This window comes from Sceloporus occidentalis, unplaced genomic scaffold (genome assembly GCF_023333645.1).
Source record: "Sceloporus occidentalis isolate IW3139 unplaced genomic scaffold, rSceOcc1.0.p SCAF_16, whole genome shotgun sequence".
NCBI lineage: Eukaryota > Metazoa > Chordata > Lepidosauria > Squamata > Phrynosomatidae > Sceloporus > Sceloporus occidentalis.
In genome coordinates, this window is record NW_028316996.1 from 569,164 (window position 1) to 586,073 (window position 16,910).

General features: G+C 39.2%; 1 protein-coding gene across 1 annotated transcript in view; it reads left to right on the forward strand.

The window, feature by feature from the left end:
- LOC149302910 (uncharacterized) overlaps window positions 1-16,910 on the forward strand; it is a 132,960-nt gene that overhangs the window by 90,383 nt on the left and 25,667 nt on the right. The window lies entirely within an intron of this gene.

Below are 16,910 nucleotides of genomic sequence, written 5' to 3' on the forward strand. Positions count from 1 at the left end.
GCTTACTGCCCATCTTTAATCATGTTTACAATTACTTGGATTTGTATTTTTGTTTATGACTTTCTATGAATCATGCGAAACTTGTAATAAAAAAGCATACGGTGGGTGAAAAGAGTGCTGGGAAAAAAACAGTGCCTTTGCCCATATGTCCAACATACTGCACACTGGTCATCTATCTTGCGTGCTAATACTTGCATGCAATCACGTGAGACCACACACGTTACATCACATGTGTGATTAAAGATCATGGACAATGATTCTTCTGATATCAATTACTGTGCATTGTTTGCCCACAGACCCGCAGGCAGTGCCTTCCACATACGGCTGAGAAATTAAAAGACAATGCTGGAGAAGACCATCTGTGGTGCACAAATAGAAACATAAATGTGATTTTAATTGATAGCAGAGAGAAACAGACAAATCATAGAGGCTATTTCTTAATAAAATGAATTATATATTCAGGGAACCAGAGGAGTGACTGGTATAATGTATTTAGGGTATAAGATTTAGGGATTAGTGTGTCCCAGGAACTTGGTAAAGGACCTGTTCTCTAAGAAAACGTAACACTAGCTTTTTAGGATGATATGTAACTCAATTGGGGACATGCTGTCAAGTTTCGGCACAGGGGAAAACCCAGCCATATGACCATACCTTAATAACATTATTTCTTAGGACACACATATGGTGAAAACTCCAGTATCCGGGTTCAACATAAAACAAGTAAATTAAGAATAAAATTTGAAAATACATTACCATTGTCATTTTACATAAAAATAATACAGCAATATATTTTAATTACTTCAGCAATAACATTGACTTCAAATCTGATTGCAGACATTGAAACTTAATGCTCATCCATTAATCTGCTTCACCTTCTCTGCCTTCTAGTTTTATGTGACTTGAATTCAGATGTAATGACATATTTGTAAATTGTGTATCTCTCAGACCATGAGTACAAGACATCTAGGCAAACACATATTTTACATTCTAATGTGCCCATCACCCATCCATATGCTCACATTTGTTTTGTAATTGTAATGGCATACATGCAGTATATGATCTCCAAAAGGCTTCAAGTTGGCAAGAACTAGAGTCACATATAGTGGAAGATCCACAGAAACATATAAATTAATGATAAAGGTACTATTTATGAGCCTTTTCACAATAAATATTACTAATAAATTCTTACAAACAAAGGGCAATAACTAAAGGATCTAAAGGTATAGTGAGAGTGTCAACTTAATTAATGAAGCATGTCTTTGGAACCATCATCATTTATTAATTGATTCCCTTCTGTGAGCATATGGAGGCTACATACTGCTGAGCATCTTTACGTATGGCAATTGGCAGCTTGTGAATCTTGTATTTAACCTGGAGGAAAGAGAATCGGGAAGGTGAAAGGCTAGGAGGAGGTCATGGCGCCCATATGGAGTCAGCAGGGTATATGAACGCTGAAGCGGCTGGCAGCTCAGAGCAGGTCATTGTTAATAATATGATGTGGATGACTGAGGGATCAGTAGGCTCTGAAATGATGGTGCTTTTTTCACCAGTAGCTTACTCATAAAACTGACATGTAAAATGATGCTCTGATTCTGTGGGTTAGGTAAAACAAATCTGGCACAGTTTGGCGCAGAAAACTGTGCCAAAAAATCAGCCCAACTCTGTATAGGAACCCAGCATATATCCAGGGAATTGTGCTATCTCAACTGGCATCTCTAGTACTTATCTAGAATTCTGTGTTAGTCTGTTATGTCTATTTTTGGCTAAATTGCTCCTCCCTTGATTGTCCTAAATTGCTTATTGTCTAATAAGGTGAACACTAAAAGCTTGTCATGCCTGCTTTTCTTATGTCATGATAACCAACATACTAGAGGCAGACAGGTAAGCACTAAAGGACCAACGATAATTGGTTCCATATACATATATCAGGTCAGCTGTGTATCAAAGACACATAAATAATATGGGAACTTCACTACAATGCAGATCCTCAAACATGAAAAAACCCTTTGAATTAGGATTTAACAGCGTAACAAATACATTTATAATTATCAAAGAAATAAAGTCCTGTGTAAGCTCCGTTTCCTCACTACAACTAGGACAACACCCCTCTACCCAGTAATTACGGCTATTAATTGCTTTACCAAAGCAATTCACTCATTTACCTGGCAGAGCTGGAAAGTGGATGGATTAGAGATGAAAGCGTTGGATTTAAGGAAATATGTGAACTAAGCAGCTTAGCAAATGGAAATAATTATTATTGTGAATTCTGCACGCTTGTGACGTTGCATTGACGCAAACAAAAATACGTATACAACATTATAATAATAATATGAGACCTTTAACTCATGGCGGTTCCCTGTCTGAACTTGAACACACGTAGAAATTGCATGAGGATATTTCAGATTCAGATTTCAGAAGTCATTAATCACTGTGATATTAATATCCATCGTAAATACTCCCCTCAAACCTTTAGATCATAGTTATATTGGGGGGGGGGATATTTTTTAATCAGCTATCATTGACATAATGAAAATGTATAATCCTGCCTCATTCACTAAGCCATATTGAGGGCCACCTTGATCCTTCTGGAAGAAGAAAGGCGCTTCATAGCCTCAAAGTCTAGCAGATCTTCTGTAACTTGCTCATCTCAAGAGAAAGTCACATTGAGATGTTTTTTTGACCCTTTATACTGCGTAGTTAACATGGATTGGTGAAATATTATATGCACCAGCTGTGCCAGTTTCATAAGAAATACTATGGCAAGTTGGGTGATATTAACTATGAAACTACTTGTGTAGCTTTAATGAGGAATGCATATATAATTTTGAGGAATTTTGACTTCATGTTACAAATATGGATGATAAATGTGTTAAATGTGGCATAACAACATCTGCATTAATTCTAACATCGGATTTGCTAAACACGCATATAAGTGCTAAATTCCACTGAAAAACTACACGACGGAGAAACATCAGAGCAGTGCTTCAACCTCTGAGTTACTAGTGAGTATCCACTTAATAAAAAATAAAGTTTCTTGTGTAGGGTATCAAAGGTGAGGCTTCTGTCCCATGACTTGTCCTTCAGGATGTTGTACAACATGCAACAGACAATTACAGAGACCTCTCTATAATTCCTGTTCACGTAATGACTGCATTGTTTGTGAGATAAAATCTGCTTTATAGTATCTGCAGGGAAAATGCTTCCACAAAGAAGTAAAAATCAATATACTGTATGATAATAAGCAGAGTGATTCCTTGCTTTAATGTCTTATTAGATGAAACTTACCGTGTATCTGGCACAGAAATAACAAGGTCATTCTCATCTTCCAAGAAGATAATTATGTAAGTTTTAAATTAGGTCAGTTTAAGAACTCAATGCCGGAACAAAAAAAAATTAGCTCAGACAAAACCAGCATTATGTATATGGAGAATTTGGATGTAAATACATATCTATATGTTAATGAAATTAACAACAATGAACAAAATCTTTTTAAAATAAAGTTTGCAAAGCAGTAGATGCTAAAATGATTTTAAAAAAAAAAGCTTGCAAAGATATATAAAATTCAAAGGGTCCTCTTGCAGCTAAATAAAATTAGATGAACCAGGGGTCTAACACAGGCTCCTATGGTGGTGGGGGAGACCAGGTCTAATGAGCTCCTCCAGGGCTTTTGGGGACAGAAGTGAGTTCTTTTTAACTATTGCTAATTTGATGTTAATGAAATCTGGAATATTTTATTAATGTGCATATTCAAGGTGTTTTACCTATCACTGGTTCTTATTTTAAGCAAAAGTCATTCCTCCATAATATAAGTGTATATAAGTGAGCACTAACTGCATGTTCAATAACCATACCGTGGAACCCTTTGGGTCTTGCCTGAAGACTCCGGGTGAAGCACAGTAGAGCCCTGCGCGGGACAGTTTTTTTAATCCCGCTCCCGCTGATTTTTTGTCCAATCCCGCCTGCTCCTGCAATGTGTGTGATCTACTCCTGCCCGCTCCCGCAACATGTGTGTCCAATCCCGCCCGCTTCCGCCACATATATGGTCAATTCCGCCCGCTCCCGCCACATATGTGGTCAATCCCGCCCGCTCCCGCCACATATGTGGTCAATCACGCCCACCCCTTACCTGATCTGCAGATTTCCAGCGCAGTCCTGCAAGGCTGCCTTCGTGTTGCTCTCTCACAGCGTTTCTTCTCTTGTTCCGCCCAGGAACACAGCGGAGTCACGGGAAGTGAAGTCACATCACGTGACTCTGCTGGGTTCCTGGGTGGAGCAAGAGAAGAGACGGTGTGAGGGAGCAGCGCAAAGGCAGCCTTGTGGGATTAGCGGCACCCGCAGGTACAGTGTCTGACCGCCCGCGGGACCCGTATCCCAATGCAGTCCTCTAAAGCACAGCTTATTTAGGTCTCCGGGTCACTAAGGGGAAACTCAAGGTTTTGGGAGTGGCTTTGTGGCACGCCCACTCCGTAATTCAAAATAGGATGTGTCCCGTGACATCAGCGAGGCCGCCCACTGATGTCAGGACCTCCTACCTGCATCCCGCAGGGGGGACTCTGGGGAAGCCACAGTTCCCAGGTATGTCAATAACATGTTACCACATTGACTAGGTCATATATTAAGTTATCGGAACATACCAAGTCGTCTGTGAAATGTCTTTATCAAGAACACAGAATGTTTAAAAAATCTGGACTGTCCCTCAAAAAACAGGTCTCTTCTCTTATAACTTGACTTGTTAACTGAAAAATCACCTTAAACAACTACTTAACATCGGATTCATAAATATTTGCCAGATCCCATATTAACACACAATAATGAGAAACACCACGCTAACATTACACAGGGCTCAAAGTCTGAACAAATACATATCCAACGGATAAAGGTATGCAGGTTTAATATTCTGGTAAACTATGGTATTCTATCACAGTCGTTGTTTCCATTACATTTTATTTATAAAGTTTTTATTTAAAAATGTCATTATAAAATATTGGTGATAGATTTCTTTAAACAGACATCCATAGATAGAACACACACAGATATTTATTTGACTCATCTTAAGTTTTTATAAAAGTCAAACAATTTCCCTGATCCGTGCGTGAAGGTCAGATTTCTAGAGGTGTTTGGTTGTATTAATGTGTTTTATGTACTCTGTCAGCCTAATGTGGTGGTAAATTCCTGTATGATATGGCTATAGCTCCATTGCAATACGAGCGTGATTACATTTCCTTGCCAAAAATAATACGGACATTTTTTTTTTGTTAAATAACATATTCAAATGTTGATGGGATTTGACAAAATTACTGGCATCAGACAAATCACTGAAGCCGAGTTCAGCCAGTACATTCAAATCATTAAGAGGGCCAGATATCCAAGCATTCAGGCTAACACTTCCAAAAAAGTATATTTTCTATACATAACATTTCCTATAATGTAAATGGGACGCCCTTATGTGTAATATATATTACAAAATCAGACCAGCTACAATATAATACAATTATCAGTTAATGGAACATTTCATTTTTTATGGGACCAGCAGTTCCATGTATGAAGCATGGGTATCCACCATTTTAGCAACCTTGCAACGAAAACTGCAGAACTGGAAAGCCTGTATGGATTGTAAACCAAACAGATAAATACATACTAAACCAAACAGATAAATAAATACTTCACTTCCTTCCCTGAACAAACAGTGAGAGACAGATTGGCATTGACCCTAAATGCCAAGTGTCCAAGGACAATTCATGGGTGCCACACAAATTCTATCTAGCATCAGAGAGCTAATTGATGGATAACTTCAACGTGATACATTAAGTAATTATGTGTCTCATCAGATCTCCTTGTCAAGCATTATTGCTCCGATGGACATTGACTACTGATAAAATTAAACCTGTTAAGTGGCCGGGTCAGGTCATATTCTTCATTGTGGGAGGTTGAGCCAATGTTTCTGGTTTTTCTTTAGCTTGCTTGGAATGATAACCATATAAGCAGTTTACACTTTAACAAGGGATATATATATATATATGTACATACACTGTATATATACTGTATATATCTCTCCATCTTTGCCAATGACGTATCCCGTGTTACCTGAAGGATCAGTTTCATCTAGTAATTGCCTTGTGTTTTAAGTATCTATCATAGAACTTACTATCATTTTAATACTTCCATTAATGCCCCGTGTGTAGTTTAGGACGAAAATGTGACCTCTGATACAGACAATATATTTTTTTATTATAGCTATGTAACAACTGTGCCAGTTATGGTTTCAGTTTATTTACTTTGTGAATTGTTTCTGCCAATTTTCCAACCTCCCCATGGAACAGATGTGTGGTCTCAGCTTAATTTTGTCATTTCATTCCATTCATTTTAACACTTCCCACTAACCATAACATTGATCTGTTCCCCTTGCCCCAGACATATCAGGAGAAACACACCTGACTTAGTTTCAATCCAAAAAATGGAGAGGGAAATGTCAATTTGTGATCAACAAAAACACACGCATACATTTAAGGAGGTGAGGGTAATCATTAACAGAGCCATGTTTTAACTGCTCCCTAAATCTTTCTTCTGGTGGCTTTATGTTAATTCAGAAAATATTTAGATGTTTCGTTATTTTTACTAAAGATACACTGGAGAGACCCAGTGAGATCCCTAAACAATACTGATCACCTGAGGTGCCCCACTACAAACAAGACCTTCCTCTGAATATCCATCCTTAACTACAACCTTCTGTCTCCTGTCACCAATGCCTTATCCATTCAACTATTTTAACATCCAAACCCAAAGATTACAATGTATTTATGTTTCTATAGGGGACAGTGTCAAATGCGTTACTGAAATTAAATTGGTACGATTTGGCTGCGGCAGGCTTCACAAAGCCCCAATTAGTTACCTTTGCTGCAGTAAAGCCCTACAGCAGGACTTCCAAGGTGCGTTCATTGATCACATGAGGCAGAACTCCCCAGAAGGGTGTGCACTCAACCTGAGGAAGATACCCAAAACCACTTAGCAGATCAAGGCTGTTGGTTCGGCAGTCTATGACATCATCTCAGCAAATAAGGCAAAGCCTGGAATCTAAAAAGCCTGGTGAGTCTCATGGGAAGGAACTATCTCATTCTCGGCGCTTTGTTTTTCTGATGCTGTTCTATCCATTTTTTCTCCTTTTTCTTAACTGTCCTGGTGTCAGGTTTTAGAGATTTATTAGCCAGATGTGAGATATGCTCCCTATATCCATTGAGCAGTCAGTAGTTTTGGAGGGATTTGTGCCCTGTGAGTTTTCATTTTCAACAAAACTCAAACTTTTAGATGGGTCATTTGTATATAGTCGTCTTCATCTCAATAAAAACTTGAGATGCTCAATTCTTTTTCAGTTGTGACAAGGTAAGGCCATGTCTTTAATTCTATTCTATTCGCATCCATAGTATATCAGTGTATATCTACATGTAGCAAAAACACTCCTTTTTCATGACAGGGAAGGGGCAAATGAAGGTTAAAGTCACACACAGCATGTAACTGGCCAAACTTCTGAAAAAGCAGAGAACTCAATAACCGCCAACTCACCTGATCAAGGGGCTCCCTTAATAGTTTTTGTTAACTACAGGATTACCAGACCATGACAGAAACTACTTTTTTCATTGTACATATTAAATGTAATCATATAGCTAATTTTATTGGTGGAGGTTTGGTAACCTAATACAGTGCATAATCAGTTACAGATAGGTGGGAAATATCATTAAGATTGTCTGAATCTGCTGCTTTTTTCATGCAATTGTCTAATCAGATATAGAGTCATACCAGCACCTTTGCTTACTGCTCTTTACTGTGATCAGTAATAAATGTATATCTAATCATCATCAGACCACAACTAGGCCAGTCTGCATTACCTGTGTATTTGCTTATCTGTACGCCAATTTATTTACCTACAGAAAAGCAGGTGGCATGCAACCATTGACTTTATTTTACCCTGACTAACATAGTAATGTAGGTTGAAAAAAGTCAATCAATTTCAATCATTCTTATTTTACAAAATGCAAAAAAAAACAACAATTAAGCTATTTTGCAAATGTTGCCACTTAGGGTGCAAAATCCTACTTGACTCCAAAAGGCAATCAGAAGTCTCCTTGGATCACTTAGCTCTAAAATATTAATGTTTATTCTAATATTTATACCCCTGTATGGTCTGCTTTTCTAAAAAAAAAATATCAAGACCCTTTTGGAAGGCATCCATTTTATTTGATAACACCACCTCTCTTGCCAGTGAATTCCATACCTTAAATAATTCCTTCCTCTGTTGTCTATGAAATCTTCGCTCTTCCAGTCTCGGAGGATGGTCTCTTGTTCTTTGTAACTTTCTGTTAATTAACAGGTCACTGAAGAGCTCTTTATATCAACCCTGCATATATATATGTATAATATATAATAGCCCCTCTTAGATTTAATTTTGGTAGCGTATATGTATGCAACTTTTTTAAACATTCTTCATAACTAGTTAATTCACAAACAAATATTAGTTGTTGTGGTTCAAAGCATGGTTAAAGGAAATGCCTTACACATTTTATGTTACATGAGGGTAATAAAAGCTTTTTATATTGAAGCTTCTTTTGGGTAGGTTGGTATATTAGGATCTTAAGCCATGGTTGAGTGAGGACAGAACAATTTTGAAGTCACACCAAAACAGTAAAAAAACACTGTGCTGACATGTAAGTAGGGTACAAATCCAAAGGCAACCACACCAATAAACTAATAATTTTTTATCTTCTTATATGAAACCTTGGTGACTTCTAATATACCACAATAATACGCCATGTTCTGACCTTGCTATTATGAAGGGGTTCCATTTTCTGTTACATATACAGTAAAATATGTTAATATGTTTTTGTATTTATATACTTGGGACATTTTTGCTTGACACATTCGCCACTCACTGGTTTAGGTAATGCTGCCTTTCTAAATATAGTATGCTCACAGAAGGAAATCAATTAATTAATCATGGTATTGAGCTCATAGGAACCCCCATGATTAATTAATCAATGGGTTGCTTTCCATGAGCATATGGATGCTACCTACAGCTTGGCTGCACTTGAACACAAGCAATAGAAGGAGAATCACTAATAAACCCATCACTGTACATGTCAAAATGTTGATATTCTTTTCCACATATTAAAATTTTGCCTGATATTATTTAATAGTATTTACTAATAATATCATAGAAAAGCAGAAACTGGTGTATTGTTTCATTTGATTATACCCTCAAGGTATAGAGGAAACAATAAAAACAGATAGTGACTGCAGTTCATGTTTTGTCTAAATGGAATGGCGTCTTTAAATAGACAGTTACTGATTAGATGGGAAGCTGGCTGGAAGATGACTTTATGGAATACCTATCAAAATACACACATCGAGTTGTTATGCAGGAACTGGGAGGGTAATATAAAATTGTTACATTTTAAAAGCTGCCTGAAATGGTTTTCCTATTGGGAATTATGTATGTTTTCATGGTTTTCAGGTCTGTAACATTGCATGGAGAGGGGCACATTTGAACCACCAAGGCTAGACTGGCAATGACTGGGTGGCCCTGGCACTTTAAGGAAAGAGGCCACCTGATGATAAAAGTGCGGCTGATGGCTGTAAATGCACGGCTTCTTCTGCTTCCCAAAGTGGATTTGACGTCAGCACAAGACAGGACTTCTGATGCTTTTAGTTTCCCTATGTGTTAGAAACCTGGAGGGGATTGTCCATAAACATGTGCATATATCTTTCTGGTTATGTATATTTGTATGTGTGTGACCATGAATGTGTATGTGAACATGAATGTGCACGTATAAGTGTATGCGAGCATGAATATGTATTTAAAAGCTGTTGTATGAACTAGCGTGAATATGTAAGTGCTTGTGTGTTAGCAGATGTGCATAAGCATTGATGAGTATGTGTAAGAGTTTGTGTGTGAGAATGTATGTGGTGTGAGTTACCATGAGTGTGTATGTGTTTGTGTTAGCATGGATGTGTGTGAGTTTGAATGTGTATATATATATATATATATATATATGGTGTGAGAGGGAGTGTGTGTGTTACAATGAGTTTGTATGTGTTCTAGTGAGTATGAGCAAGCGCATGTGTTAACGTGTTTACCTATGTGTGTAAAGGGGCAAACAAGCTGTTTAGGGGGAATGATGGCACAGACAAGCTTTTTGAGGGCAATGATGACATGGACCAACTGTTTGGGGGCTAAGATGGCACAGACAGTGTTCGTGGGTTATGATGCCACTGATAAGCTGCTTGGGGCAAAGGTGGCACATTGGGACATGTTGCTTGGTGATTTTCACACCAGGCCCTGTAGCAGGACAGAAGTCGTTGTCACCCACCAGCCTTACCTCAATAGCCAATTACAACAGCACAGACCTCAACAGATGCTCCACATTCTTGAGCAGGAGCCCCTTAACCAGGACTGTTGTGAGGTATGGCAAAAACCGAGCTAGAGGGCTCGCAGAGGAGAGAGGGGCGCCGAGTGGGTACTGACAACTTGGTAAGATAAAACCACTCGGCGCCCCTCTCTCTCTTCCGCTTTAAAAAAAAAAAAAAAAGGGGGGGGGCTTGGGGCTTCAAAAGTGCCGCCTGGAGCAATTGCCCCACTCTGCTCCATGGTAGGGCAGGCCCTGGGTGCAAATTTGTAGTGATTTGGAATTTATCAATTACATTAATGTAAACGAACCGACATGATCCAGAAGATTATTAATATGAAGTTCATAGCCTCCATCATTTCACAGTAAAAGTAGGAAATGGTTTAGGGGCAAAGACCTAATAATAAGGTGGAGGCTTAGTGACCTATAGCTTGCTATTATTAAGGCAAATTACTTAAACACACAAATAATTTTCAACCACATTTACTGAAGTTTGTACACAAACATTATCACTTGTTTTTTGTTGTGGAGCTCTGTGCAATCCTTGTACCTGGAAATGCGTGGCATTGGGGAGGAAAAAGAAACAGAAGGATTTGGGTCTCAGAGAAGAACTGTTATTCTTAAACAGGGTTAAAGTACCGTATATTTAATAGGCTGTTTTAAGAAAAATGTTAATTGTTTACTGTTTTGTTACTAATGTTTTTTTTTCTGTTGCTTGTTATTTGAAAACAAATAATAAAAATAATAAAAAATATTTCCGATTTGTTTTTGTTTAAACTTTAACCAAATATTGTTTTGCAATCAGCCGTCCGCTGCACTACAATACGAGCAAACTTCCCAGCACAGACTCATTCATAAGCACTGCAGACCCCGCTGACACACGCCTGACATCATTAACACACATGACATCACACACTTTATATACTAAGAACCATTAATCAGTTCTTGGTCTCGTCTTAGATTCCGGATAGCTTTACCCCCTATCCCACACATGCTTAAATCCCCCCCACTACCACTTCTGCTGGGAGGCTGTCCCCACCCTCCCAGTAAAGTAAACCGTCCTCCGAGCCTCTAGTATTAGATAATGACCTCTTGTTCTAACATTTCTCCTCCTTTGAAACAATGTTGTGAGTTTTGGGATGTTCTGCTGCCTTTCTGGGTTGTATTGGCTTCCCTTTTATGTTAGAGAGAATTCTTTTTTCCTCCGCCTAGTATGTATCCTGTCACATGATCTTTTGTAATAGGATCCCTAACCCTGTCTCTAGAATGACTTCTTTGCTTTTGGAAGTGACTGCAGTTGCTGTGAGACGTCAGTAGGGTTCCCCTTTGCCTTATCCTACATGATCTCTCCGTTTTCCTCTCCAATCCGTAACAACAACCAAAAATAAAAGACATCCCCCAAAGCCCAGCCAGTCCCTCTCAGTATCAGAGCAAATTAGCAACCTGCTACATCAGGGGGGCTCCTCTGCCGGGAGACCTGTCACTCTCAACTACTCAGATCCTCACATCAAGCCAGCGAACGAGATGGATTTTTGGGCACTTTTACTGAGGACCTTTCTCTTCCCATCAGCCTTGGTCTTCTCGTCCGATCTCTTTCATTCTGGTGAGTGCAGGAGGGGGCAAAACTGACCAGCAGCCTACAGAGAGGGGAGAGAGACTGAGACATATGCATTGGGATTGAATGGATTGGGGAATAAGGGTAATTCAGGTTACTGGGTGCTGATCTGTGTACTGTTACCCCTGGAACTATTACAGGTAAACTACTGGCATTGCTGATCAAAGCTGCACTTAATATTAAGGGATATATATATATATATATAAAATTATTATTTTATAATTATTTATTTTTTGTACATGTATACTTTTTTTGTGTTCTTTGTATGAGTTGATATTTGCATTCCGGGCTGTCCTTTTTCCCAGGAGAATATGTGATCAGGTTCAGAAATAATAGGTGTATACATGATTACTGAGGTTAAACACAATTGCATATAGAATAGAGTTAAACGCTGCTGTCGTCACACACAGGAAATGTCGCCGGTTGCTGATTGTGTTTTCACTGCAGTTAAAAAATAATGCCCCCGATCGCTGCGCTGTAAGGTCTGCTACAGGTAAATCGCGTTGAACTTTTACGGTGCGGCAGAAAACACATGGAAAAGACCATAGAAGTTGAAGTGATTCGGAAGGTTTATCATTATCAGATTCTCCTTTCACAATGCAGTGATGGGTGAGGGGTTTACTGTCTGATACTACTTTGTTAAGGGGATCCTATGATGTCATAGTTAAAGAGAAATTAAAGGCTTGCTATGAAATTAACCGCAGGGGTACATGACATCTACACGTAACACCTGTTATTTTGCATTGCATTCTTCACCTTAGCCACCAAAGAACACCTGAATCCAGGACTAGTTTGTCGGGTCATCTGGTTTTCAGGTGTTAGCTGCACAGTACAAGAGGATTCGGCTTTTGATCTTTACATTCCACAATCTAAACACTGTATTGTTCCCTGTAGAAAGCAGGCCCCCTCATTGCATTCATGCCTCTGCATGTTTCCATTTCTTTCTAGTTTATTTATATACTAAGTAATTGAAGTTGGTATTTGGAAAATAATAATATTAATACAGGTATAGGCAGAATTCCATCTTGTATATCGCCAATTGATGTTGTTGCTTTGTGTGTGGAATATCAATATATCAATACATATTAGCTGGTTAAACACTGGAGGATTCCGTGGAGTCACCTTAGTGATGTAATAAATTCCCGGCTGTCTCCGTTCTGGCTGATAGTGATTGTTCCATTGTTTGTCCATCTGATGATGACCTCAAATGTCGATGCTTAGTCTAAACACAATCACTATCCACGGTTTGAGTCTCATTCACGCTCAGATCCACCCTGCACGTGTCACAGGGAAATTCCCTTCTCGTCACGTCCCAATCTCAGGACGCGATTCCAAGATTCAGGGTTAAAACGCGTTAGTAATGGAAAACACCCCATTAAATGGAGAGACGCGTGTGAATATGAACTGTGGACAGGCTCCTGAAAATTCCAGCATAGTATCTGCTGTAGTAAAATGCTATATTACAGCGTAAATACATGATAAAACCAGAGCTGTGCACTGTGCTGTGTATATTATAGCTCATTTGATGCAGAAATATTTGCTTTAGCATAGTCACAGTTACAATACTGTGTTACACCAGCTACAACATTCATTGTTAGCTAATTATACAATCCGGATTTGAAGCCCTTGAGGGATCCAGAGCCCAGCAGAGTATGAATTAGTTTGCCGCGTTGGTTTAATGTGCTTGTCTAGTCCATATTCTTGGATACACAATGGCAGTCGTTTGTCCACTTCATTCATCCTCTCTCACCTCTTGAGTGAAGCGATCTATCTTGGATAGAGATATGTTCAACTTCAAGGAGGATAAATGAAGCTGTGTGATCTGCTTACAAAAGCACTTGCAATGAACTGATGTCATTTTCTATTTCTATTTTGCCGCACATTCACCTTTGATTACAGGGGTTAGAGGCGTACGAGGGGTGTTAGAGGCTCTAATTGATCATTGAGAAGTCCTAATTTGACCCAGAAGCAACCAGTGATGTCAGCCTTGCAACCAGCTTTTGGTCCTTGCTAATCTCATGCCCCAGTGCTTCCGATTCTCAGATCTTCTGTATTCCTTCCACCCTACACGATATTACTTTATTAGTGTCATCTGCAAGGGCATTATTACGGGATAGACTTTGTAAAGGTCTACCTAACATCACATATCCACGTTTGTATTGTGTTTCACCAACAAGCTGTCAAAAATAAAATCACCCACCTGTGCTTACAGAGGGCGTGTTGATTTTTTTTGTTTCTAGAAAAGAATTGTCTTGGTAAATATAGAATTCTAGAAACAGACTTTAATCTATTAAGGCATATAAAAAAGGTTATTGTCTTACTTTACTGAATGGTGGTAGATACGTGGAACAGCCTCCCAGTGGACGTAGCGGTAAATACAATGAGGGAGATTAAATAGGTATGGGATAGGCATATGGCTAGACGAGACCAAGGACTGGTTAAGTAAGTCTTTACAGCAGGGAAATAGACCAAAATGGGTCTCATGTCTCTTATCTGCCTTAAAATTCCATGTTTCTATTCATAAAAGTGATAGCATTAGAAAGGTAGGTAAGTTTTCCGCCTGTTACTCGTCAGAATGTTCCCCATACTGACATAACTTAAAAATAGTATAATGTCTCTGCGAACAAGCTGTACAGTGGATTTAGGATTTGCATATAATTAGTTCTGCGGATGGTCCATTAGGTCAGGGAACATTATATGCACAGAGGAATATTATCAAATTACTTTCCCATGGGTTAGCCCTGTAAGAACACAAAGGGTACCTTTGTGCTGGCGATTCACCTAAAGGGTCTATTAGATACCTATTGTACCTTGATCATCAGTTGTTCTCTTGAGGAGCAGAAATATGCTAGACTTACCTGTTTTTGTAAAGTACTGGAATGTGCAGAAATGTGCAAAACCTTCTTGATTGCAGTGGTGGGCATTCATAGGATACAAAAGGCTACAACATCTTGTTGCCATTGCAGCAAAGTAACCTTGTTTGTATGTATTTAGATATGCTGAGTAGACTTCATAGGGATAAATACTAGATACATGTATTTAATACCGTGTTATTACCGGCTTCTCGGGGTCCAGCTCTGTATCACGTTAGCATATGCTATACACTATATAGTACACCATACACTTTATTGTGTGTTTGGAGAATATGTGTGTAATAATAATAATAACTATTATTTATTATATTATAGTTAGTATTATTATTATTATAGTTATTGCTTAATTCATTGCTTGTATATATGGGACAGGAGATGTATGGAATTCCCACTGGTCAGTTGTGTATACTGAGTATGGCGGAAACTAGGTGGCTTACTACAAAGTCTGAATGGATCGCCATGGGTTAAGGGAGACTCTTGTCTGTTGTGCTGAAGACCAGTCCGGGTGAAAAGGATCTTTGAACACCAGTAAATCCTTGACAGATGTGAACCACATGCCTTGCAAATAATATGCATGCGCCCAATTACTATACTCTGGGTCTGTTTCCTTGAGAGTCACTGGTTTACTGATATTAATTATAAGAATTCTCTTTGAGTTAAAACTTCACAGCTGCATTTCCAAATTGCCAAAGAGCTTTGATTAGTAAGGGAGCCGCTATTGTGTTTTTACCACTTTAATTTGTCGATTCCATCATATTGCAAGTAAATTGCAATGAGAAGATACATAGAGACGCACACTTTTGGAGCCCAGGTCATCATAGTAATTTATAAGGGGAGGCTCCTGGCATGATATAGTAGCCTGTGGGTTGTTATGATCAGACTGGGGCAGGTAAATAATGAGCATATAATTATAATCATTTGCTCAGTAAAATTGGTGAATCATAAAAAAGGGGGAATCATAAGCTGCCGCAACAGCGTAGCACAAGCAGGCTGTTCACAGGGCCTCGGACTAACTGTACAAACCCGCATCGGCCTGTCATACGTAGAGGACTCCGTCATCACCCATTGGGCTAGACATCCCTGAAGCCCCCAACATTTTTGTATGGGTGCACCCCATAGCCTGTGATGAACATATATGCACCCAGGGCAAGAGGGCCGAGGGGTGTCTGATCCATGCTCTGGAAGATAACCGTGAGAATGTTTGAGTGCAATACTTTTGTATGGGGCATGCTTGTATCTTCCCATGCTTCTTAGAGTGTAACACTGTTTCAACTAGAGCCATATATTCTACGGGATATTATGGGGACACGTTTGGTAGCGGTTTTAAGACCAGCATCCCTGCTTGTATCAGCTGTGACTGCCAATAAAAGCTACTTTGAAAAAAATAATGAATAAGTGTCCTACCGCCCTTTGCCTTTAGTATCCCTGATATTTTTTTATTGGTTTGGACTCTCTGGATCAGTTCCCTGTTCCTCCAGTCTGGCCCATGCCAACTCCCTGCCTACTTCCTTCCTACTCAGTGCCCTCTAAAGTATGTCTGGGGCTAGTCCAAACCTTAAGTGTGGCTACCCCTGTCCCCTCACAAAACGTCTCCCCCAGATGATGAAGAGCTCTGGGTAACCTACCCTAGTAAGTTCACAGGCATGGTGAGCTCAAAAGCCTGAAGTTGTCAGGCTGGCTGTCATGTCAAAGCTTTCTCTGTGCTACATCCAGCCTGAGGGCCTTGAGATGGACAGCTGTGATGCCACTCCTTGTGAGCATGTCGCTGAGGGCATATTACCTGTTAGTCAAGGACTTGAGCAGTGTGTTTGTCCTTATTGCTACAATCCCAAACATAGAAAGTACACTCTGCATGGGAAATAAAGCCGTTGTTTTCACAGCATTTACTTGTATGACAGTGTTGTTGTTTTACAGGCCGCTGCGTTCTGTTCAAGTAATTTGAATGTACCCTGGTTTCATTTTTCGACTTTTAATAAAATCCACACTAGGTGGCAAGGACCTTGTATTATAACTCAAAATATAGAGTAA